General features: G+C 42.9%; 1 protein-coding gene across 2 annotated transcripts in view; it reads right to left on the bottom strand.

The window, feature by feature from the left end:
- ECPAS (Ecm29 proteasome adaptor and scaffold) overlaps nt 1-26,362 on the bottom strand; it is a 709,962-nt gene that overhangs the window by 671,116 nt on the left and 12,484 nt on the right. The window lies entirely within an intron of this gene.

Raw genomic sequence — 26,362 nt, 5'->3', positions numbered from 1 at the left:
CCCGGCTGCCACAGTACCACTGAGGGTGTAACAACTGTACTTACCTGACCCTGGGAGACCCCCTGAGTCTACCTTCAGAACCATAACTCTGCCAGTCGAGTACTTACCAAAAGACTGATAACTTTATTTTCTCCACAGGGTAACATTGGCTGGGTTTCACTCAGAATTTCTTCTAAGTGTCGAGTTTTGCAACTTTGAAATATTCCTTAAAAATCGTCCTAACAACAAAAACTAAATTACTCACCTGCTATCAGGAGAGACCCTGGTGCTGGATCTTTGTGCCCAAAAGTAATTATAACCGTGATTTACTGTTAACCCAATTTTCCTCCATAGGAATACATTGCCTGGTTTTTGCCAGAATTTGTTCTGTCCATTTTCAAAACATACAAATATTCCTTTAAAAAAAAAAAATCACCTGTGTAACAAAATGATTTCTTTCAACTGTTTACAGGAAATGCACCAAGGCTGAATCCAGGATCCAGCCCTGAGTAAGAAAAACATACGTTAAGTGATTTTATTGCATTTACTTAAAACTTCCCATTAAGCTCAATGTTATTTTGTGTTTACCTTGTGTGGCATATTGCAACAACTGTAACTATTGCATTCTAAAGTCTATTGCCATTTGAAAGTATTCAATTGCAACATCTCATTCTGGGAAAGTATGTATGATACCTACTTGTGGTTCTAAAATAAACTACATATTTTTATATACAAAACAATTGGCCTAGAGTTCAGTTCTTGACTGTGTGAGACCATTTGCTGACTGAGTGTGTACAACCAATGTTTTAGACTGTCCTCTGATACTGCCTTACTGCTCGACTAAGCTACCACTTTAGAGAGTAAGGTTATATCTAACTTTAGCCTCTGCCATACCTCTGGGGACTGTGGACTCTGCACACTGTACCTTACTTCGGTCCAGTATATACAGAGCCACTTTCTTACACATATTGGTTGGCATTTTTGGCGATAAGGCTCCAACCACCATTTTTCGGCCTGCCTAAATGCATTGTAAATAACGGCTGGTGTTAAAGGTCACACAAAAGGACATAAAGAAAGGTTGGTATTGAATTTTAGTCACAATATATAACTTTTATTGGTAATCAGGGCCGGACTGGCCATAGTGGACACCAGGCAATCCCCCGGTGCGCCGCAAGGGTGGGGAGCGGTTTTGGACCCCTGGGGGCCGTTTTTGTTACAGGGCCGTTTTTGCTGCAAAATCGGCCCTGTAACAAAATCGGCCGAAAACCGGCCCCGGCAAAGAGCTCGGCGGCACCTCCAACCCCCCCCCCCCCCTCGAGTGGGGAGGGGAGGGGGAAGGGAGGGCAGCCGAGCACTTTGCCAGGGCCGGTTGTGGTTCCCTGTCTGGCCCTGTTGATAATGCCATATTAATTTAGAAAGTGTGGTGAGTTCTTTCGGACTCAATCCTGTCAAAAGCTGTGCTTAATTTGTAAAATATGAAGTGCAGGTGCTCACAGTCTTTAACGAGGCCACACCCACTTATTGTGCTCCGCCCACTCCCTCCAGTTGCCCCACCCACTTCCCTTTATTGGCTCCACCCACATCCACAAGCCTCAACACATCAGAGTCACCTCCTCCATTATTGAGTTCTTCAAGAAGATGAAGGGCTCGCTCTTCGCAAAAGCAACTCAGGCACCTCACACCTACCCAAATGCCTGGATACCCTCCTGGGTGATTAGTGCGCTATACAAATCAATATAACATAATATAACATATTGGAAGCCTATGACAAAAACTTAAAAGTGAACTCAAATTAGAGAAAGGTCATTTGAGGACTTGAGGCAGCTTTGCAAACTAAAGAAAATGTGCTTGCACTGTTTAAAAGAAAGAAAAGAATGAAGGAAGGAATAAATTAAAGAAGGCAGTAAGAGGAGCACTGGAGTAAGGAAATAAAAAAAGTAATGAATGAAAGAAGGAGGAAATAAGAACAAGAATGTGAAAGGAAGACATGAAGGGATAGAGGGAGAAACACACCATGTATGTTTGTAAAGCACATACTCACTAGAGGGGGCCTTGACACCAAATTAGAAATGTTGTTAGCCAGCTCGATTGTACTAATTTTATCTAAAAATGAAAGACTGAGTGGCCACGCCAAGATTTCAATTTATGACCCTGAGATAGAACACAGATTCCGGGAGTAGATATAAACATATGTGAAAGAAGGAAAAAATTAAAAGGGAGAAGGAGAGGTCTAAAGGCAAAGATAGATGCAGTAGACATGAGAATATAAATATGGAAAGCAGAGTTTGGGATTGCAAGATTGGAGTTGAACTTGATGAGAAGGAAAAGTGAAAAGACGAGAAAGGCAAGGGAAGAAAAGCGAACAGTGGGGAGCGTGTGAGAGTAGAGTGGAAGGGAAAGATGGAAAGGTGAACAATTAAAAGCATTTAATGAGGGGAGGTGGCGATTAAGAGAAAATGCAGATGTAGGGCAGAAAGTGAAGTAAGATTGGAGAGAAGCGAAGGTGTTAAGGGGGGAAGAAAAGCAGATACTGAGATAGAGCAAGCAAAAAGTACACCTCTGCTTTATTAAATATACAGTCATTAATTATGTAAAGTTGAGAGGTGACGGGAGTGTATCATTCTTGGCCTGTCTCATCAATGCACAGCAGTGTTGTCCAAGACACACAAACGCGATTCTTTAACTGTGTTAAGTTTTATGCCATAAAAAGATGTTTTGTTATGTCACAATAGGTATTCCTGATAAAACAAAGTGTCAGTTATACCATTGGGATTATGCTTTGATGGAGAACCATACTCTCATGCTTGAAACAAATAGTTCTATTACATGATCAGACTAAGTCGCAAAATCCGACTGCCACCTATTTTCAAATGAAGTCAGACATTCAACGCCATTCAGACAAGCTTCCACACATACATTTTAACAAATAAAGCACATAATTCAACTGAGTCTGCCGCCTGTGCTATATTAGGATTGTAATTTGCGAGCAACAAAAAAATGTCTGTGACAAAAAAAAAGAAACCCACTGAGCTATCCACATAATATAGTTCTGTCATCTGCATGGTGGTACATGTTCTACATTACCCCTCTGTGCTAGAGTCAAAACTACAACTAGCGAAAACTCTGATCTCTCTCTCCAACAGGGACATAAGGCTTTAAGTATGCAGGAGGGGTTTATAGGACATGGGTCTTTGGAGGTAAAGAGAAGGTGTGAGGCGATTGATCTCAGTAGGCTTGTGGGGGTGGGGGGTACAGAGCGCCCAAATCAGCCTAGCCCCTCTGATAGCACTTTTTGAATCAATGCTATTTTTCTCAAGGTCAAAGCTGAGAAATTCTCTGTGTATCCTCTCTCTGGTTAGGGGGTACTTGGCAAAGCCTCCTGGTTCGAATAGCCAAGACTGAGAAGGGCTTCGCGGTCTCACGTGCGAACTCAAAGTGTGGATACTCAGGGCCCAGTGCATGCTTTAATACAAAGTGATAGTGGGAAGGGGTGCTCTGAGAGTGAGGGAGGGAGCCAACGGGTACTGTAACAGGAGTGAGGGAGTGTTGTTGCAGGGAGGGGCATTGTGATACAGAGTGGAAGGGGACTGTAAGCAGAGGGGCACTGAAATACAGGTGAGAAAGGCGCTGTGGACAGAGGAGCACTAGGATAGTGGGAGAAGGCCACTGTGGAGAGAGGGGCACGGTCAGAGGTAGCGGTGGGGTACAGTCACAGTGGCAGGGATGGGAGGTGTTCTTCAAGGTGCTGGTGGCTGCAACGGTGCCCATTGCAGAAGGGAGAGGACGGGTCTGATAGAGACAAAAATGGTACTGGGACAGGTAGGAGCATGGTAGGAATACACTGACTGGCAGGAAGAAATGTTTTCACTTTTGGACCACCCTACGCTGCTTCCCGTATTTTGTTATTACACTGCAAGGCCTTGTCTGGGCTCCTGAGGCAGGCAGCTACTGGGCAGTTTCCTGCGGGTGCCACTGTGCAGGAATTTATCGATGGTGTCCCACGGCCAAGCACTATTCTGTCACCTGTAGGATAACAGTTGTGTGTAAAATGACGCACACACAACTCACCTAACCTTGCAGCTTTGGCTACACTGGAAAGCACAGACTGCTGGGTAGCACAGCTGAAATTATGCTCCCAGTTCATCGTTCGTGCATTTATACTGCGCATGACACAACACACCTGCCCTTCCCCCACCCTGAGGGCCAGGCACTGGTGCGTGCCAAAGCAAGCACAATAGCAGCATGCACCGTATCTGAACGTACAGCGGCACAAGCCTCGCTCGAGGCTGGGGCTTTTTAATGGCCTGTGCACAGTTCTGGCTGTGCATGGTAGAAAAATTCAATATACCTGGCTCTGAGAAATAGGTGCCGGTGCTCAGCACCTGAAAGCACCTGCACAAATGAAGCACTGGTCAAAAGGGTTGACCTTGTGAACAGCTTTGTATCATGATTTTTATGGAAGCTATGGTTAATGATCTAGAAGCTAAAATGAGGACACATTTTCTACAAATTCACAGGTCTCTTCAACATCCATGTGAGAAAAAACGTTTGGCATGCCTAGCAAAACATGTACTTACAAGCAGCTATCAGTCAGTTGATTACCCAGTTTTCTACTGCAAGGTCACCACAGAGTTGTAATGAACAACTAGAGTGCTAATTTTCTAGATCCATGAAAAACGCGAGGCAGGTTTGAATGTCATTTTGTAGATGCAGCAATGATGCACCATATGTTACAGTTGCATGAAGTTTATTGCAAGTATCTTCTTACAAGGATGTACATAGTTAATCACAGCCCTGCAGTATCTCCAACTGATCCCCATATTGCATGCAATATTTATACTCGAACACTACTACATTATACACAATCAACATGTTCTATTTAAATGAGACAATGCATTCCTATCTACCCACTACTACACATCCATTTCTCTTAAAATAGAGGAATATTCCTTATCCTCCCTTTTTTCACGATTACAAAAATAGATAACTAAAACTTTATTAACAGACATAATTCTCAAACGTTTTAGGATTACATATAGTTCTTCCAAAAATACTCAATCAATTAGGGGTTAATGAAGCGCGCTACTCAACCGTGAGGGTCTCAAGGTGCTTTGGGGGGGGTGGGGGGATGGGGAGGAGCTCCGGATGAGTCGAAGAGAAAGGTCTTGAGGCTCTTCCTGAAAGTGTGTAGAGTGGGGGAGCATCTGATGTGGACTGGAAGCTCATGCCAGGTCTTTGCTGCGATGTAGGCGAAGGCTCTTCCGCCTCCTCTGGTTCTGCGGATTCGCGGGGTCTCTGCCAGGGCGAGGTCAGCGGAGCGGAGGTTCCTTTTGGGTAAGTGGAAGGAGACTCTTTTGTTGAGGTATTTGGGTCCGATGTTGAGGAGGGATTTGTAGGCGTGGGTGAGTGGCTTGAAGGTTACTCTCTTCTCAATGGGGAGCCTGGTGAGGTCTCGTAGGTGCTGGATAATGTGCTTGTGTCATGGGGTTCCGAGGACGAGTCTGGCTGCGGCATTCTGGATGGTTTGGAGCTTGTGTAGCAGGGTTTTGTTGATTCCGGTGTAGAGGGCATTACTGTGGTCCAGTCTGCTGGTTAGGAGTGCGTGGGTGACGGTCTTTCGGCATTCGGGTGGAAATCCTCTTGAAGGTCTTGTGGAGGATGTGAAGGGAGTTGAAGCAGGTGGAGGAGGAGGCGACGGCGTTGATCTGGTGAGTCATGGTAAAGGAGGAGTCTAGAATGATGCAGAGGTTTTGGGCGTGGTCTGATGGAGTGGGTTGGTTTCCGAGGGCGGAAGGCCACCAAGTGTTGTCCCAGGCAGTGGAGGAGGGTCCAAGGACGAGGACCTCTGTCTTCTCAGAGTTCAGCTTAAGGCAGCTGTTGTTCATCCAAGCTGTGAAGTCTTTCATTCCTTCTGGAAGCCGAGTCTGGGGTCTTCGGGAGTTCTGTGTGAGGGAGAGAATGAGCTGGGTGTTGTCAGCGTAGGAAACTATGCTGAGCCCATGCTAACGATGGAGGCGAGGGGGGCCATGTAGATGTTGAAGAGCATGGGGCTGAGCGAGGATCTTTGGGGTACTCCGCAGCTGATCTCTGTGGGTTCGATCTAGTCTTACCATTATGACCTCCTTGATCCGCTCTACTAAACTTTAGTGTAACCGTTTTACTCCCTTCACGAGTTTCTTGCACACTCTTCAGCAAGGGCCTTGCTGCTTTATTCCTGTTCCTTTCCATGGGACACCTACAACGACCAAAATCTGTTCAAGCCATCTTCACTGTTTCTCACCTTACCTTTGGCAGGTTTAGCAAGAGAAAATAGACTCGTGATAAATACTGCCATCGTCCGGCTCCACTGTATTCTTCATACATTTCACTACCTCTTTAGGACTGCTGAATTTACTTTCTCCTTTGGCTACTTTCCTGACTGATTTTACACAAACCCAATGATTTGTTTTATATGTATTTCTCTTACACCAGGTTTGCCATCAAAATAAGTTGTATTCTTTTCCTGCAAAGCCAAAATGCATTTCCTTACATCCGTAACATCCCAATTCAATTTCTTACTTCTTTTCATCCAACCTGGATTAACTTCTGAATGCTGTAAATGGCCTCTAGTCAATCCAAACAGACTTTCCCACAGTCTCAACTGCTGTAATTCTGTATGTCCATATCATTCTCTTCAATTCATATTCCCAATTCTTCTTTCCTCTGCTAGCCAACGGTTTTATTTTTACCCCAGGATGATATAACGCCGTAAACTTCTGTTCTATGGCAGCTAATTTGACAAATATCTTCATTTCCTCTTACTTAAACTGCACCCCATTGTCCATCAATATTGACGAAGGAAACCCCTCTCCTAAAAAAAAAAAAACACATCAAGAAATGTAATGTACCTGTAGCCACCTTAGTCACTATCTCCAATTCAATCCACCTGGAGAACATATCCACCATAACTATAACGTTCTTACATTAACCATCACACCAAGTAACAGACTCAAGATGTCCAGTGCTATGTCATCCCACAGCAATTTAGGACACCCCAAAGAGGATGTGGAAGGATTGAAGGTATTCTGGGATTTGTCTGCGTTCTCACAATCCATACATGCTTTTACAAATCTCTCTGTTTCCAGATCTACCTAGGGCCACCAGTATAACATTTTTATATTGAGTTGCATGCATGGAATGCCGGAGTGTCCCTCATGACCAATAGAGATTATTTTCTCCCCAACCCCAGTTGGTGGAATAATTTTGTTGCCGCTACAAATAAATACATCGTCTTGCGTACCTCCCAGAATGTTTTCTTTTCTCCAACTATCTCAGATTTACTAGTATTTCCCCAACCATTCACAATCTTGTCCTTCACATCCTTCAACACATCATCCTTATTGTATCCTTCCATCCAATCCTCCTTTTGTAGACTGTTGATCCCCTCATACGAAAAAATACCAGCCACACAAAACTCATTCAGGGATCCTGGTTGATTTCTCTTAGAGGTAGTGACTTTCAACTCAGGAAATCAGCTGTGACATTTTTGACTACTGGTACATATTGCACTTCATACAAGAAGTCTTGTAGCCGCACAGATAATCTTGTGGTCCATGCTGATGCTCTGGATAACCCTTCACTGTCCTCAGCATAAACTTTCTTCCCCTTGTGAACGGTAGAAAATTTTCCAGTGCCCACATGCATGCTAATGTCTCCCTTTCTATCACAGAGTATTTTTCCTACACGGATTACAACAAATGGGATGCGAACGCAACTACAACCTCTTTACCCGCTCTTCTGGGCCAACATACTGCCTAACCCTTTACCACTGACATCAATAGTCACCAATATGTCTGGTCGAATCAAAACCTTGCATCGTTGGAGCATTGCAAATTGCTTGCTTGATCTGTAAAAATGATTTTTGACACTCCTCATCCCACACAAACTGTGCCTTATTTTTCAATAATCGTCTCATGTCATGTGTTTTCTGTGTAAAATGTTCGATAGATTTTTAATAAAATTCTGCTAATCCAAGAAATTATCTAAATTCATCCTCATAATTTGGGGAGCACAGTTAGTAGCCTCCACTAGCTTCCTTTTTTGTTCAAACACCATTGATCTCATGACCTAAATGTGTGAACTTTCTCTCTCCAAACCTGCACTTAATCTCTGCTGACAACCTTTTTTTTTTAATTTATATTTTTTAAAGAGTATGTAACACCTACATTAGTACCTTATTATGATGTTTTCTGCTTTTCCCCATAACCGAAATGTCATCCTGGAAGAATGTACTTCTGGTATGTGCCCAAAAAAACAACATTAGCCTCTGAAACATATCTGCTGCCGATGCTACACCAAACATTATAGACAAAAAATGGTCCTAGACATTGATTCAACACATACAGTATAAAAATATATCAAATATTCTTTTGATCACCATCCGATTGAATCCGTTATGGTTGGTACAAGTCAAAACACAACAAATATATTAGCCCAAAATATTAATTGATGCAAGAAAAACACACTTAGAGCAAACAACTGTGTCTCACCAAGGTCCGAGAGACTCTCTTATTTAACATATGCTTAGAAAAATAACAGATATATTTCCACAACGTAAAAAATACAGTTATTTACACATGGGGTTCACTGTCAAGTGATGTGCACAGAAAAGAGTGATAGTAAGTGTTCGTGTAGGTAAAGTGACCAAGAAGGTCTGTTAGAAAATATAGGAAGATTTTTTTAAAAAGAAACTAAGGTTTAGTCCTTAGTGTGAAACATGGGTGAGCCTGCCCTTTATGTTTAAGTCGCAAAAAATGTAACTCTTTCTTGCTGGCACGTGATTGAATAGTCTTCCGTATTCTAAATAGCACAAGGGAAGCGGGGGGCGTTGGAAGAATGCAGGTACAGGTTCAGGGGAGAAGAAAGTTGTCGACGTTTCGACCCAAAAGCAAAATAGGGTGACTGATTTCCTCAGGTACGGGTCTTCATCAGGACGGGAAGAGGGTGGGGACTCAATATGCACGGAAACAAAGCAACCCCAAAGTCAGTGGGCACCTGTAACAACAAATAAACGGGCTAAATATCTCCACAAACGACACTTACATCGTGAAATCTTCGAAAAATCAAAGAGAGAGAGGGCACTCCCCCTTAAACTGGTGTGCCACTTGTGCGACATCAATCAGCACCAAAAGCTGTGGTATAACTAAAGCTGTTCCAATGTGCTTGTCAGCACAAGGAAGATAATAAAAAGAAAGAAATGGTAGCCGTCAGTTACGTCTTAAATCAACTCTTTGGATTTTTCACGTGGAACATATCGTGGGTGAGTGCTACCCGCGTATTTATTCTACCGTCACTATGTGTTGTGGGCTATGTTATAGGTTATATATGTAAGAAATTATTGATAATATTAAGGACTACTACTGAGAGCATTTACTGCTCGTTTTATTAGCAACATTGGCCACTTATATCCAATGCTGACGAACAAGGTGGAATAGCCTGATGTAGATCCGTTTTTAAGCCTCAGTCACCCATTGTGGGTGTTTAAGAATTGCGCATTTAGTACACAATTGGTTTGTGATACAAGTTGCATGTTTAAACAACCACTGACAGCACGTATGGCAATCAATAGTACTGACGGCTACCATTTCTTTATTTTTATTATCTTCCTAGTGCTGACAAGCACATTGGAACAGCTTGAGTTATACCATAGCTTTTGGTGCTGATTGATGTCGCACAAGTAGCACACCGGTTAAGGGTGAGTGCCCTCTCTCTCTTTGATTTTTCGAAGATTTCAAACACGATGTAAGTGTTGTTTGTGGAGATATTTAGCCCGTTTATTTGTTGTTACAGGTGCCCACTGACTTTGGGGTTGCTTTGCTTCCATGCATATTGAGTCCCCACCTTCTTCCCGTCCTCATGAAGACCCGTCCCTGAGGAAATCAGTCACCCTGTTTGCTTTTGGTTCGAAACGTCGACAATTTTCTTCTCCCCTGAGCCTGTACCTGCATTCTTCCAACGCCCCCCGCGTCCCTTGTGCTATTTAGAATACGGAAGACTATTCAATCACGTGCCAGCAAGAAAGAGTTACATTTTTTGCGACTTAAACATCAAGGGCAGGCTCACCCGTGTTTTACACTAAGGACTAAACCTTAGTTTCTTTTTAAAAAAATCTTCCTATTTATTAACCTATATTTTCTAACAGACCTTCTTGGTCACTTTACCTACACGAGCACTTACTATCACTCTTTTCTGTGCACATCACTTGTCAGTGAACCCCATGTGTAAATAACGGTATTTTTTACGTTGTGGAAATATATCTGTTATTTTTCTAAGCATATATTAAATAAGAGAGTCTCTCGGACCTTCGTGAGACACAGTTGTTTGCTCTAAGTGTGTTTTTCTTGCATCAATTAGTATTTCGGGCTAATATATTTGTTGTGTTTTGACTTGTACCAACCATAACGGATTCAATCGGATGGTGATCAAAAGAATATTTGATATATTTTTATACTGTATGTGTTGAATCAATTTCTAGGACCATTTTTTGTCTATAATACTGGATACCCAGGTCCTTTGACTCCAATTGGGTTACCTCCTGTTAATAACAGATGCCACACCAAACAGCATGTGTCTGAATTGGTAGCATCCAAAGGGTGTACAAAACATTGTAAGATGCCTGATCATGGGATGATCCAACACCACCTAGTAGTATGCTGTAGACAGGTTCAACAATGAAAACCACTTCGCTTGTCTAGTTAATGACTTCCTTTCATCTATACTAGGCAACGGGAACTGATCCACCACAATGCTATTATTCAGCCCCATCAAGTCCACACACAGACGCACCTTGCCATTAGCCTTCCTGGCTATGACTATTGGAGAAACCCACTCTGACCCCTCCACAGGTTCAATGATATGTTGTACCAATACCTTAGCTAGCTCTTTTACCACATCCCGGCCAATAAAAGAAATGATGCATGCTTTATGTATCTTAGTTGTGGCTCCGACCTTTAGTCATATTTGAATGATAAACCGTTTAGGTTTTCCAATTTTTCCTTCAAATACTACGGGGAATTCATGTAGCACCCATTTTCCCGCTACATCTTCATCACATGCTACCATGACTTGTTCTGCACGGTTAGGATCTAAAAAGTATACTTAATTTTTTATCCTTCCACCCCAGCACTGACGGTCCATCCTTGGCAATGTACAATTTACAAGATGCAGGTCTGTTTTTTAACCTACAAACCAACTGTCTGAAACTCACCATATCAATTCTCTCCCCGGTGTAACTCTCTGGGGAAATATACTAAGGTTCTAAGTGATTGCCGATCCATTTAATAAAGTACTTCTCCAAACACTTTCTGCAATTATCATGTATGGGGACCCAGAGTCAAACGAAAACCAATACAATGGTTTGCTTATTCTTTCATCTGCAATGTTTAATACAACTTTTCTATGCCCACAGCATTTTGCATCCACATACTCCTAAATTTTCTTCTGATGAATTCTCCTCTTCACTCCCTCTCACATATGCTACTATGGTGGTGCCGCTCTTCTTTTGCACACTCTAGGATAACGCCTCATTATGCCACACTCTAAGTAGTTAGCCATTTTTGCGGGCCAGTTATCAAACCTAGCCGAGTGTGAAGTACTGCCACACCAAAAACAAACAATGTTATTGATCCTTCCTCGTTCCAAATGGTCACCCTTACGTCTATCCTTTCTCTGGTCCTAGCACCGCTAACTGGTCAGCATACTCTTCTGCCTCATGTAAGACACTTTACTCACAGAGTCTTCGACCTTCTTTTCCTGCGACAGGGTAGTTTTGGCACAACACTCTGAAAGCTCTGCCTTCTTTACAATTGCTAGGTCTTTGAGGTTCGCCTCTTCCTCTACCTACAGTCTCTCATGTATGGACATATTCTTAGTGTACATCACGATCTGGTAGCATACTAGTACATCGTGCAGGTTTCCAAATCTGCATGTGATCACCAGATTTTTAATGTGGATGCATAATCCTCAATACATTCATGCTTCCTTTGAAAGCAGGCATGTCTCATCACTGCTCTACACACTGGGCGAAAAGTATTTATCCAAATCAAAAATTCCGCTTTTGAACACATCTGTATAAGCAGCACTCCTTTCTGGTTTCTGCAGTTAATTATAGATACGTAACCCTTCTGGGCCCAGGCAATACATGGGAACTCTCTTTTTCCTTTCTGCTTTCAAAGGGTCGCTACTATCCTCCATATTAGCTTTATAGTTAAAGTACTCCTTCCAATCACTCCACGGAACAGCAGGTTCCCCGGGAGTTGCCAACATTTCCTTGGGTGGACTTAAATGCACGGGATGTGCAGTCCCATTGCACGTAGCTGCTGTAGGTTCACTGGCAGACATGTTCAAATCAACTGAACCCAATAAATAAAGAATTACCACAGAAGCAGTATTTCACGTACAAAGCTGTATACATCCTTGTTTTGCAATGCTGAGTAAATGGTGCAATGCCCCCTGATGAGTCACTATACAAGCTATGTTCTCAGCAGCGCTTGAACGCACAGTGATTTCTTTCCTGCACCAATAAAATACAAGAGCGCTGCGCGCAGTAGCACAATGTGTTTACGATGTAAAAATACAATCAAAGATGGCCACACATTGGCGTGACCTTGGATGATGACAAAACCGCACAGCGCGTTGATTTGACCTTATGTGCGTTATTAGGTTGCCAGGCACAATACATCGGCTTATATGCTGGCACTCCACCCAGCCTTGGATGCATGTATTCATCAGTGCATTCTCTGGTTCCCGGGGGACAGCGTGTCTGCAAGTGGGACTTCTGAATGTTGCCCCCGCCGAGGGTCCATTAGTCTTTGGAAAGGCTGCCATTACGGACTCTCGCTGGCCTGCTTCAAATGCTGTACTGATACCCACATCTATGAATTGGATAAAGCATGCCCACACTGATGAGTTATGCTTACGGTACAGGTACACTTCCTTAGTTTTCCTTCCAAAACGTGTTGCAATTTTAAGTGGAAATATCCAATCGATGCCATGTAAAGCACTGCCTCGCGACAGGTGCTTGGTTGAAACCTGTTTAATACCGGCTCTTGCTCATCGTCAAAATACTGTAGTGATGATGCAGACCATACGTTGCAGTTTCATCAAGTTTATTGCTATCTTCACACAAGGATGTACACAGTTCATCTCAGCCCGCACCGTTGTAGGGAGGACAGACAGACAGACAGACAGACAGACAGACAGACAGACAGACAGACAGACAGACACACACACTTTTTGCCTGGTATTTGATGCAACTTTGACTGAAGTGTACTGGGTTCCTTCTAACCACGCCCCCAGTACCAGTGTTCTTTTCCAAAACTGTACAATTGTTTCCCCCAACTGGCAAAAACTTTAGCACCCTCTGTAAGTTCCTAGTAAATGGCCTCAGAGCCCAAGGTACTAAAGAAAGTTCCTAAGGGCAGCAGCACAAATTGTGCCACCCTACGTGACCCCTCGCCAAGCACATGCAAGGCTGCCATTGTAGGCTCTGTGTCTTTGTACAGACAAAAGTAAAAACACTTCATGTCACACATCCCTGTGTACCTTGTCTCCTAACAGTGCAGGTAATATTTGTAAGTCACCCCTACAGCAGGCCTGATAGCCCTAAGGCAGGATGCGGAATATTTCATGTGAGGGCATACCTGCATGAGAAGATACAACCATGTGCTGGTCAGTCCTATTGCTGCCATTACAAATTAGCAGGAAAGCAATTTTAAAACATGTGCTGGACACTGGTGAAAACAAGTTCAACCAGCTACATGGTGGCTTTACTGAAGATAGGAATGTTTGGTATCAAACAGCTCATATTGGTAAACCCACACTGAATCCAGTGTTGGATTCACCAATGCATACACCCAGAGGACACCTTAGAGGTGCCCCATGAAAGACTATCAGCCTCTGGTGTGCTCCCGGACTGGTTTCGGCCACCCTGCGACCTGAGACACTGTTCCGATCTCCTAGAGCGAGAGCATTTGCTCTCAGAACAAAAGCCTTTTCAGAAGAGTGTGTAACACTCCCTCCCATAGGATGACCTGCTGATAAACCTTCCTAGGCCGGTAAGCTTCAAAGAGCTGCCACCTTTGAAATGCGAATCTGGCTCCCCCTCATAGGAGATGAAGCCAACCCTCTTGTCCAAAGCCCTCTTTGGCACCTGGTAAGGCAGGAAAATTAGCTAGTCAGGTAGATGTGCCACCCCCTGGTTAGTACCACCCCTAAGGTGGGCTAAACTGAGGTGGACACCATTTTTCAGAAGTAGCCATCTTTGTGATGGCATACTTAGGAATTCTGGGACAGGGTTATACCCACTTCAGACAGGAAATGGTTATATACAGGGCTTAGTGACCACGAGGGTCAGTAGCCCATTGGCTACAACTCTAAACTACACTAAAGCCCCTAAAATCAGTATTTAGGGGAATCCCTGGCACGAGGGAATCAGATCAGGATGACCTGAAGAAAGAAGACTGGACTGACAAGAGTCGCACAGCAAGCACAGAATACCCAATAACGGACTTGGCACCAACCCCAGCATGCCCGCTGACTTGGTCTATTGCACCAAAAGTGGACTTGTCCTGTAGCTGCGGAGTCCCCAAAGCCAGGGAGACCTGCCAGCCTTTGCCCAGGAATCAAGACAAGCAGAGGGACAGCAGAATTGTCCTCTGCATCCAGCAGACAGCAAAAGAAAGACCAAGAGGACTCCGGCCCTGCCAAAACCCAACGCCGCCCAGCACCACTGCACCCGAGACCCCCAGCTGTGTCGAAGTGGGCCAACAGTGTCAGCGTGGTCCCCAAGCCCTCCAAGTACAGAGCCCACTTTGGAGTGACCCCTTTTGAACTCCGCGACATCGCCTGGAGCCTCTGTTGGCAGTCGCCCTCAACCGCGATTGTTGCGGGACAGAGAAACCAGACACACCAAAGACCCTCTGCACCCAGACACCCCGCCCCGAAAATAGGACCAAAAGGTGTACCCCGCGTCCCGCAACTTCGCAGAAACCAAAGCCACTTGGTTTCATTGGACTGGTCACATAGTCCCCTCCTGCAGCCTATTTTTACAGCGACCGTTCTCCATTAGATAACATTGGGCACCAGACACTGTTTTGCACCTCTGCACCCTGCTGCCCTCGCACTGCTGGTGGAGTTCTGCTGGTGCGGCCCTGGATCTTGCCCACTGCTGGTGCGGCCCTGGATCTTGCCCACTACTCAACTTAACTCCTCTAAAATGGTCCCGTAAATCGCGGACAAGAATCGATAAACCGCATATGATTTTCCTCACATAGGTTAACATTGCAGAACTCAGAAGCTGCACTGTTGACGTTTTGAACTGAAAAATATTTCTATGTAAAAACGTACTTACACGAACAATTTTCTTCTGATGCGTAAACATATATAGGGATACTTGCTATTTTTATAAATTGGTGTGGACCTTCTTCATGAGTCGTGTGTCTCACTGACCATTGTGTGTATTCTCAGATGTCTTGCACGCCTCTGTGTTATTCCTAAGGTGCTTGACCACACTACCCCTAAACAGAGCACTTCGGGATTGCCACAGCAAGCCCATATCCACTCATAAGGGAACTCCTGGACTCTTTACACAATACATCTCATTTTGATAAACAATATTAAGAGCCAGCCTCCTACACCAGTCTTCCACTGATCCCCCACATTCCATGCCATCATATATATATACACACTAGAACACTACTACATTCTACACGTTCAGCACATTCTATTTAAAGAAGACAATACATATCTGCATACCAACTACTACACGGAAGCGGTTTCATTTAAAGTTTTTTCTTTGGGGCAGGTTGAAGTAAATAAGCACCGAGTGATTGATGCAGATATGAAACCAGCTATTTCAAAAACATGTGAAAGATAGTATGAGAAGTAATTTGTGGCTTACTATAGTTGCATAGTGCTAAGATGATTAATGAAAGAGCTCCCTAGCTCAGCCTAGCACCCCCCTTCCGCAAGTTTCCTCAGACACACTCTATATTCTCTCGGTCATTTAATTGCTCCTTAATTCCAAAAGAGTAACATGTTGGTAGACATGTAAGATTTTTTTAATCTTCCATTTAAAATCAAGCGTACAGATGGATTTTTATTTTTAAGCGAATGAACGGATTTGTGTTTTTTTCGGTAATTCTTCTGCATTATTTTACAGTGCAAATCGCAGAGTCCTTCATACTGAAAATAATTGCCTACATTATATATTTCCATCACTCAGTGAAAGCGCTCAATAGATCTGAACTGGTTTTCCTTCCACGAGCTGTGAAGGTAAGAGGGGCTGGACATACAGCAGGAATGTTACAGCATACAAACTTATGAAACTGCCGACTAAAAAGAAAATCAGCAGTATGTTAAAAAGAGCAGTAGCTCAATAGTCACGTGGCTATAAAAACAGATCATGTAGTAATAAATATTGAAATGAAGCATTTGAGAAAACGCTTTTCATAATCTCAGAATGTTCCAAAACACATAAGAATGATGCTGGTTGCCATGGAAATACAGTGTACATCTCTATAGAAAATCTATTTCTAACCTAGGTATGTTCGCTTCTCGCTTGAGCTTTTTCCCTCTGAATGAGTGAATGTCAGAAAAAAAAGCTACGGAAAAATAAAACTACGTCTCAAACACTTTCTGTTCTCCTTGGATGAGAGGATCACTTAAGAGCGCTTACACCGCTGCATCTTAATTTCATTGACAACTGTGTATAAACGAAGAGTAAGCAGTTTTCAAGTCGATTTTGTCAAAAGTTACACATTTTGTTTCATTGTTTATTAAAATGCAATGGTGCAGATGATGACTGAGAAAACATTTTGAAATCACAGAAAAGGCAGCGAATAGAGAATAATTATTAAATTCAAAAGGTACAAAACATCGGGACCCGTTGCACTTTTCCCCCATCACCATGGTGCATAGAAAGGAAGAATACGATACATTTCAATAACCCCAGTCCACGAGCTTTTCGTCAGATTCCTTACCTATTAAGCATGCTGAGAAGGCAGGCAATGTATTTTTCACATGGTTTTACATCCAAAAACTCCTCGTTCTGATGTTTTCTCAAAACCATACAGCTTTCATTTACATTTCAATTAAGAACACCAGTCACAACAGTGACACGAAGTAAGTAAATTGGTCTAACCCTTTAAAGACTGGCCACAACGTCTCGGGCTAGACTAGCCGATTCCGGGGCACTTATGACCCTTCCCGTTGCAAAGACAAGACTCACAATCTGCCATTTGCTATTGGTTCTTTCCTTAACCTACCGAGAAAGTTCCACCCGATGCCTTTTCTGCCCCTATTGTTGGGCATCAAAATCTAGTAGCAGAGAATAGTCACAGATGTTTTTGATCTACGCTTCCCTAATAAATGAGGCCCATGTTTGCCAAACTCCCAATGTACAGTTAACTTAAAATGAACAGAGACCGATGTCCAACAATGCAATAGACATTCTTCTGAGAATACTGGATTGGGATAGATTACGGGTAGGTCAATGTCCTGTCCTTCATGAACGCTCAAGACAGCTGTAGACTGGAAACGTGGCTGAGCTAGAAATCCACTTTATCTGAGGCAAAGCATAGAAAGGGTATCGAAAAGGCTATTGGCATAGTAGGCTCCCAGAATGAATACATAAATAGGGCATTTGAAAAGCCCAATTGTCACTCAAGAATGAGTATCCTGGAGCTACACTAAGCAACAGGGTGAATGAACCCTGTCCCAAGCTAAATGAGAGCATGGCAAAGAGCATCCAATGCCTGAAAAAGCTTGGTCTTAAGGGATTTTTAAAACCATATTACGTATCTATAAATTGGAGATGCAGTGGCAATTGGTTCCAGGTTTTAATGCCTAATACCATCAAAGATTTTCCACTTTAAGTTTTTAATTTGAAGGAAGGGGGCTTCAAATTTGCAGGATCTCCCATTCTGCAAGCCAATGTAATAACTACCTAAAAGATCACTTTAGAGGTAAGCAGTACCAAAGAAACTTCCTCACAGGCTCAAAGTGAGCAGGCTGAAGGTCGTTGAGGGCAAACAGAAGATTGCAAGAAGGAGCCAGGGAATGCATTACTAGCTTGCCATTTAAATTGCTTCACAGAAAACAATAACCTGGTTAATTGCATGAGACATATCTAATTATGTTTCTAGCAGCCGCCCACAGATATTCCTAATAAGATAACTCAAGCGCATCAGAAATCTAACTGTTTATTCTATAAAAGAACACCAAGCTGGAGAGAGGACAACTGACTAACCCCGTATGACAAATATTAACTTTGCAGCAAAACCACTTTGACAAAAAAAAAAAAAAAAAAAATTCTTCTGTTCTCAAATCTCGGATAAGTAGATTTGAAAAAACCATTAAAAAACCACTTCAAAATTCCTTACAATACCGTTTGTGAGAACAAACGGTTCCTGCAGCGGAATGCAAAAATGAGGTAAAAATGTTTAATAGTATGTTTGCTATTTCTACAGTGATCCGAACAGAAAAAGTCATACTACTAGAAAAGGGAGAAGCAGGAGGAATGGAAACGGAGCCAACGGCGAGAAAACATGTAGAGAGGGAGTAGGAACAGAAAACATAGTGGGAGAGAAGAGAGGGAGGAAGGAGGGTGAGTTCTACAAAACAATCTAAAAGGGTCCGCAGAGACAGGAATGCAAGCCTTTGAACACATACCACAAAAAAAATGTCTTCATGTGCTGAACACAAGATTATAGCATTACTGACGGCAATCCTTCATTCACAGGGTACATTGCTGCAAGCATCCCCTTAATTACACTTCAACTCCACAGTCTCCAGACCCCTTGTCAAAGATGAACTAGAACTAGGCCAGAAAGATGGAGGTGGCGAAGTGGGGAAGGAGGTGGTGACAATCTCCAAAGAGAGGAAAGGACCCTCTGAAAGAGTAGCATCAAGGGTTACATGGTCAATCTGTGCTATTATAATGAATTTTCTATTATCCGGTAATTTTTGGGTGAAACCATTGTTCGTCATGGATTTGGGTAAAAGACTTAAAGGAGACATCTGGATCGTGTTAGTAAAAGAGTTTGCCCACATTCATATGAAAATTGACATTCGGACATGAGGGAAAAAGCACATTCTCCTTTGATGCAATCATATATATAACTGACACTCCATCTTAGAAAACTTGGTCGTGAAAACAGTAAACAATGAAAGTGGTAACATTAGACGGTCAGCATGCCGATTTTTACTCTCCCAGTGATAAACCACTTCCAGGGCGATAAGATTAGGCCACAACCAGGCAAAGATTTCCTAAGCCAACTGGGCCTGCTTCTCGTTCTCCCGTTCTCAACACTTTGTAAATACAGGATCCGGCTACTTGCCCTAACCACCACAGCCTGACCCTGGATTGCAGGCAATAAAATACAAATGTATCCCAAGCATAACAGTCTTTTTGCTCAACAATAATTATACATAGTAACTAACTATTCTAGAACTTCCATATGCTGCAAAAGTGTCAGCAAACTCTTTGGGTTCAATCCAATTTCCATTATCTCATATACAAGATATATAGCGAAGGCTTTGCCAAGTGGAAAGGGGGTAAAACCACTTGCATATCGGTCTGCCCTCATTAATAAGGCAGACATTTAATTAGCCTGGTGTATCATCAATCAGTTTCAATTTCAAATTACAAGCAATGAAGAACACTAATCATCCACGTAAATTCCACAGATACATTTTGCAATTTTCCATTGTAATCTGTAATTTAAAATGGTAGAATAGTAAGTAATAGGCCCTGTGTAATAAATGTACTCAGTTGTATCAGATTCTGGACCTGTAGAAATAAAAAAATCACAGCCTTGGAGCACGAATACTCCTTTCACTATAAAATAAAAAGAACTTCAATCTTCTACACATTATTTCATACTAAAATAAAAGTGTTCCAACAGAATTTGGGTAAACAAGTGACTGTATCAGGTGCATACCTTCTGAAAAAGAGGTCAAACTCTTCTAAATCAAAAGAGTGATGGTACCAATCCCACAAATACCAGCACCAAGTTCCAGTCTCTGAAAGCATAACAAAAAAATAGGCGATCTTCTTTCCTCTAAAAAGTACAGATTTTCGATTCACTGGCGTGCCTACGCTGTCCTTTCTGTGGACATGCTACTTGGCTAGGGAAAAATGATTTCTGAGAAGTAAGACCGATTCGCAGATAAACAGTCCAAAAGCTATTTCACAGGATAAAACCAATTACCTTGGTGGAAATTGGGTCATATAAAAATGTTTGCGTCCTATGATCACTACTGGCCCTTGCGGGGAAGAACATGCAGCCTGTGTTGCACTTGTTTGCACAGGGTGCATCACAGCAGTGTCGTGAGCTTATCACCTAAATCACTCAAACTCCATGGGCCAGTGGCTCCTAACATGTGGTCCGGAAACTCCTGAGGGTCCGCAAAGACTCCTCAGGGGGTCCGCGACGATTTAGAAAATTGAATAACATTAACAGATTGATAAAGTGCATATAAGTAAGCTAAATGTGCAACTGAAAATATTTAAACGTACTGAAAAATATGAAAGAATTGGAGACTAAAAATTAAATTAGTAGCCTTAGATTGATTCGTGGGAGCAGTGAAAGTGCATCAAACAGTATGGATTATGAATGGCCTCAATTGAATTTAGAAAAGCGCCAACCTTCATATTAAAATTGTGATTTGTTTTATTTATATATGTTTGTGTGATTTGTTTTATTTATATATATTTGTGCATTAACTAGAATGGTCATCATTGGTGCAGTTATTTGACTGTTTTTTGTGTATTGTTTTGCAGTTCAAATCGTCAACACTGCTTATGCTGGGGCCCTTGGCTAGCAGTCATGACTCAGTGGGGAGGTCCCCAGATTCCACTAATGAGTGGAGGGGGTCACTGGGTTCCAGTAATGATTATTTTGGGGTCCCCAGAAGTCAAAAGGTTAGGAACCACTGCCTAGGCTATGATCAATCTGCCTACAGTATTTTGACTGGATTGTAAACACTTTAGCAAGTGTGCGCAGATACATCACAAAATGGAATTTCCAAGTCCAAAAACACCAACACCATTCAATGCTTGTATCAGTATCCTATTATAGTTAGTTAGAATAAAATGTTTCTTTTACATGCGTGGATTGAATTCTCATGCTTAGACAGAACCACTGAAGATAGTAGTGAATTTAACCAGGAATCTAGATGAGAGCAAACTGGAATCGCAACAATCGGACAGTTCAATCTTGATAATTTGATAGATGCACCTTAAAGAGGTGTTGTTCCATAGTGTTTTCAATAGCCTCGGACAGATCAATAAAAAAACCTTATGAACAAAGACAAATGTGACTGCTATCAGAACAAGCATTGGCATAGCCAATAGGTCTCGCCTTTGAGACCTTCAAAGTGTTTAGCTATGCAGCACATTTTCCTGGGTGTTGTGCAGCCAGGAATTAAAGAGCTATACAACTGCTACACACTAGTTCAAGTAGTCTGATTTAGAAATATATATATAAGATAGTTTTGTGCCACTGGTACATGGTACCGGCTATGTGTGGTAACAGCAGCTTTGAAATGGCCGTTTCCTCTCCAGTATGCAGTAGCTGTGCCAATATTATATGGTTCCCAGATAGCTCTGTGTCACGAAGGCCGCAGTTCTTCAGTCCTGGATTTTCTTTGAATAACCTTGTGCATTCTGGGAGTTGCGTACGGTTCCGGTTCACTTAAGTTGATTGAATCGAACCAAGAGGCCACAAACAATAGTGTGTAAATGAAAAACTTTTGTGTTTCTGCTTTCGTACTGTTTGAAAGGTGAGCTAAACACTACCGTGCTTGTGAAATTGCTGCTCTGAAATCAATTTATGAAATAAAATGAATCCTCATAAAAGTTAATCCTACCTTACTACGAAGAGTGCATTTTTTAAATTAATCACCATAAACGAACAATTTTCTAATTGTATTGTAATTGCATTTATATAGCGCTTACTACATCTGTAGAGTCATGGGGGCTGATCAGGCACTGCAGTGGTCTGCCTGCAGTCTCATTTCTGCCTTCTAGAAGGATTCGGCTCTCAGAGAGGAGGGGAAGATATGGTAGAGGTGTGGGAGTGGGAGTGGGACAGGAGGGGAGGGGAGGAGGGCTGAGGCGCGGGAAGTGTTGCCCTGGCCCCTGAGCTCTGCCTGCCCGAAGGGAAGCTCCCGCCGCATGAGAGTACTCGAGAGGCTGATTCAGCAGGAAAGGAGAGGCAGCTGTGCCAGAGAAGGAACTCAAGAGACTGCTTCAGCCGAGAGAACAGAGACAGCCAGGCCAGAGAGCGAGGGGAGAAGAGAGCTCAAGAGGCAGCGTAAACTGTTTAGTTGAAGACTGCTCAAGTGGGACAGCAGAGACAGCTGAGGCAGAGTGATAGCTCAAGAGACAGTTTAAGCGGAGATAATAAAAAGAGGTGCAAGAGCTCGAGAGACTGCTTCATCAGGTGGGCCAAGCAGTTGCATGCTAGAGTCCAAGTCAGTACCTCAGCTGAGAGCAGAGGCAACTGGCCAGAGAGAGAGAGGACAGGAGACTTCTCCAACACTAAACATATAGATAAATAAAAGACAGAGTTCAAGTGACTATCAACCAAGAACCAGAACCAGCTGTGCGGGAGAGCTCGAAAACAGCTTCAGCTGAGAGAGCAGACAGACATAATTGAGTCAGAGAGATAGCACAAGAGACTGTTTCAGCTGGGAAAACAGAGTACACAGTCAGAGCTGGGAGACCAGCGGCATCTTTGGCAGAAAGAGCAGATTAAGTGCTGATCTGGGCAGTGTGGATGCGGAGAAAGAGCAAGGGAGTGCTTCAGCCTATTCAGCCAGAAGAGCAGAGAAACATCCCTGACCCAGAGAAAGTTCCAGAGATGTCTACACCGGTTGAGCCGAGAGAAAGAGTACTGGAGACCTTCATGCAGCTGGGAGGGAGGAGGCAATTCCTCATCTTGGACAGGGTATACAGCGGAGACATAGCTTCAGGGACTGTTTGAACCTGGAGAGCAAAAACAGCTAAGGCAGAGAGCACTCCACAGACGGCCTACGCTGTGAGAGCAAGAGAGAGGTAGAAAGCCCCAGTGGATACTTCAGCTGTCGTCGGGATCCCCCCGTGTGATCTTTGCCAGTCCTCTGGAATGCCCAACCCAGAAACCAGATGCTGCAATTTCTTGACTTTCTAATTGAGGCGGGGACAGTAGTGCTTATCTCCGCGGTTTGTTGTCTCTATGGTTTTGTTGCGTTCAGATGCAAGCGCGGGAGGGTTCATCAAAGTAAAAATGCTTGCAACACGCCTAACAAAGAACAGCATCCCGCGAGTGGTGCGCTCGCGCTGTAAGGAAAAAAACGAGGAATGCAGCTGCCACCCTGCGCGCCGCTGCTCGCTCCCACAAGCAAAACACTGTGGAAGTGCACCTTTGCTAAAGAGTTGGGACATGCGCCAGCCTTTGGCCATTTGCGTGCTTTCATTATTGAAAGACACAGGCAAAGGCCAATCCAATGTGTGGGAGGAGTCAGACCCACACAGAGAAGTTTAGAGTGCTCACAAGAAGCCGCCCATAGGGCAGCGCATGCGCGCGGAGCTAGGCTTGACCTAAAAATGATAAAGGGAGACAGTGACATGACAACAGAATCCCCAGTGGCTCCTTGTGCAGACCGAGTTGAGTAACATATCTGATAGAGCACAACCCTGATGGTCCTTTCTGGTATCCAAGCTGAGATTGTGACTGGGGATACCTTTAGCAACTGTCAGATCTCATTCAAACCCCGGGCAACTTCTTCCCAAAATTGCAAAACTATTAAGTTGCAGCAGGACTCATCCTTGCAAACCGAAACTAAAGTGAATTTCTGACAAGTAAAAAGTCTCCTGCAACAGAATAATACAACAGTATCCTGAAGACAAAAATGTTTTGGGTCTGCTCTGAACTTGAGAACGTAACTATAGAATATTTATTGATATTCCTAGAAACTAGCACTAATAAACAAATCAATGAATTTTGTAAAGGGAACTCCCGCCGTTACTGTATGTTGCGACAATGTTTTACTAGCTCAGTTTAGTGAAATCGATACCTAGATCTGCAAGTATGACACTGATAATGATACTTCAAGTACTACAGAATAACCACTAAGCTTATAACCTTTATTATTCATATCAGCATGTTTTCAGTGTAACTATTTTAGTCATGCAGGGTAACTTGTTTTGAATTCTACTATAAATCTTTCAAACTAACCAATGCCTTCAGAGAAATACGCACATTCCTATAGAAGTGCCTGTAGGGAAACCTGAAGAATCTCAGAGATGAAATGGACTTCTGTAAAGCACAAAACATCTATAACACCTCTATGCAGAACCCTCAAATCATGTTAGTATTATTATCTTCTTCGATAACTTCATTTCGGTCACAGAGGGCCATAAAAGCACATGATAAAATACATAAAACAATACATTTCAATATTAAATAACAAAGAACTTATCACTAACAATCACAATCATATATATATATATATATATATATATATATATATATATATATATACACACACACACACAGCTATTTACACTTTAAAACCATCCCATATAAAATCAGAATTAAACCATTCTCAGAAGTTATCCGAAGTATACATTTGATTTCATCAATAACTAGGTCACAATTTATTTCATAAAAAATTTCTACGTTTTAGTCACATAGCGTTAAGAAAACGGGAGACGGCAAAAACGATCGGAGGGTGCGTATCGTATTTTAGTACTCTAAAAGCATTGTCACATTTTCTAAAACCCAAGTTCCTACAGATTGGTTTGACCCAACGATTATGCACCGACTGGTATTCAGGACAGAAAAAAGGACGTGAATTTCATTTTCAAAGTGGTGTTTGCACGCTGGACAGGCAGTGTTTTTGTTAAGGTCCCATTTACTAGTAAAGGACCTAAGCGGCAAACTACCTATTCCAAATTGCATGTACAACTTCCTTGCCGATGCTGGATAAATCCGGATTACTATACTTCTAGACCAAACCGAGAGATGATTGTGGCCCTTCCAAATCCAACGTTGTCCTCAAGGATGCCTTCATGTGGCATGGCCCACTAGAGACATGTCATCCTCTGTACCAGTACCAGTCGCATCAAGAAGTTATAAGGCTAAACAGGTTCTGAAAACGGTTTTGTGTTGCACAATTGTTCCAGCTTCACGCACGTTTCAGTTGTTTTACTTACATCAAAAGCATATATCGAACTATATTACTAAAGGCATGCTGACGAAAGGATCGGGAACAAAAAAAATGTGTGTTAAAACCAAGGAATCTGAATGTTGTAGTTGGACGGCAGGGTCTTTGGATATGTTAGACTGAGGCCCGATTGTTAAGTGAAGTTTCTTATTATGTTGTAAGCGCTTAATTATAGCCACATTTTAGCTCCCTTCAGGGATCCATCCTTACTCCAACTTTAACTGCAAGACTTTCCCAGTACACACATCACAGCATTCTATGAATCAGTCCGTTCTCATACAATGCACACCCAAAATTCCAGACCATGTTCACACAGTCCATGCACAGATAGACATGCCACGTTACTAGTCTCTGGGTGTCTGCCCTTTGCCCTCATCTACCTTCCGGTCGCTCCCATTCTGCTCTGCATTTCCGCTACAGTCGACTTTGCATGCGGATTGCCTTGAGTCGACGGCCTGCCTTGTCTCCTGTCGCAGGGCCGGCTCTAGGCTCATGGTGGCCCTGTGCAGGGAGCGTAATTGGGGGCCCCGGAAGAGGGGGTCCGGACGGGGCGGAGCTCAGGAAGGTGACACTAGTTAAGCCAAGTAATTAGATATTTTAGCATTATTTACTTTTCTCTTAATTTCCATTACATATGATTCTTAGATGGCAGCGACACTTCCTGTCCAAACGCACTCACCCCGACAAGGAGAGTCTTTAATTAAGTGAGTATTCAAGATGTGATTTGTGAACGTAAATCTTGTAGAATTATCTGCAAACTTCCTGTAGCTGATAGTGCAATAGTAAATCAACTTCAACCCCACATATCACAAACTACTCCAAAGTATAATCAATGGTTCAGTGAGGATTTTAGATAAATAATAACACACTCAGCTCGGCGTACTTGAAGGATGCTTCAAAAACATTTCTGAAATTGCCTCATTTATATTAAAAAACTGTCATAATTAAAAACAAATCAATGCCATTGTACTTGCACAAGGTGCCCAGCGCTGGAGGCTGCGAGACATCCGTGGTTCACTTCAGTTCATACGTATATGAACAAAGTGAACTGTAAAGTAAACGGAGTGCCAAGTCCAAGGCTTGCCCTGAGAAATTATGCCTCACAGCCCCTGGCCCCGGGCACCGTGTGCAG

The sequence above is a fragment of the Lissotriton helveticus genome, chromosome 2_1, assembly GCF_964261635.1.
Source record: "Lissotriton helveticus chromosome 2_1, aLisHel1.1, whole genome shotgun sequence".
In the NCBI taxonomy this organism is placed as follows: Eukaryota; Metazoa; Chordata; class Amphibia; order Caudata; family Salamandridae; genus Lissotriton; species Lissotriton helveticus.
The sequence above is the reverse complement of the archived record's forward strand: the minus strand, read 5'-3'. Positions and strand labels throughout refer to the sequence as shown.